This window comes from Phalaenopsis equestris, unplaced genomic scaffold, assembly GCF_001263595.1.
Source record: "Phalaenopsis equestris unplaced genomic scaffold, ASM126359v1 Scaffold219108, whole genome shotgun sequence".
NCBI lineage: Eukaryota > Viridiplantae > Streptophyta > Magnoliopsida > Asparagales > Orchidaceae > Phalaenopsis > Phalaenopsis equestris.
Window position 1 is genome coordinate 273,176 of NW_018237501.1, and position 1,034 is coordinate 274,209.

Below are 1,034 nucleotides of genomic sequence, written 5' to 3' on the forward strand. Positions count from 1 at the left end.
CTCCTGCTACCATAAATTTGTTTTTTTCCCAATTAAGGACTATATTTATTTCTTCACAACGCTTAAGAATTTTAGATAAATGTTCTAAACGTGAGTCAAGTTAAGTTCCAAACACTAAAAAATCATCCATAAATACTTCAATTCCTTTTTTCATTAAATAATAAAAAATTATCATCATACATCTTTGAAATGTAGCAGGGGCATTACATAAACCAAAGGGCATTCTTCTAAAAGCAAATGTACCATACATACTGGTAAACGTTGTTTTCTCTTGATACTAAGGAGTTATTTGTATTTGGTGATAACCGATATATCCATCCAAAAAATAAAAATATTTTTGCCCAGCTAGTCTATCCAGCATTTGATCTAGAAAGGGTAGTGAAAAATTATCTTTCTTAGTGACAAGATTTAATTTTCTATAATCAATGCATATTCACCACCCTGTGACTTGTCCAGTAGGTATTAACTCATTATGTTCATTCATAGTCACAATTACTTCTCCTTTCTTAGGAACGCAGTGAATTGGACTAACCCATGCACTATCTGAAATATGGTAGATAATTCCAGCATCTAATCACTTTAAAATTTCTTTCTTTACAACTTCTTTCATAACAGGGTTCAATCACCTTTGAGGATCAACCTTGGGTTTGCAGTTCTCTTCCATATGAATTCTATGCATACAAATTGAAGGACTGATTCCTTTAATATCAGATATTGTCCATCCAGAGTCTTTCTTAAAATTTTTTAAAGTTTTCATCAATCTTTCTTCTTCTTCTTCTTCTTCCATCATCTTTCTTCTTCTTCCATCATTAACCTTGAGGAAATTATAACTGGTAAAGTAGAGGAATCTCCTAAAAAGACATTATAAATGATCAGGAAGTAACTTCAACTCAAGTTTTGGAGGTTTTTCGGGTTTTCTATTGATGGACACAATGATTTATCTTTTCCTATCGTATCCAAAATTTCAAAACTTTCTCGAACATAGTTTGAATATTCCTTAAAAAGATCTTCAATCTTCACATATTCCTCTTCTT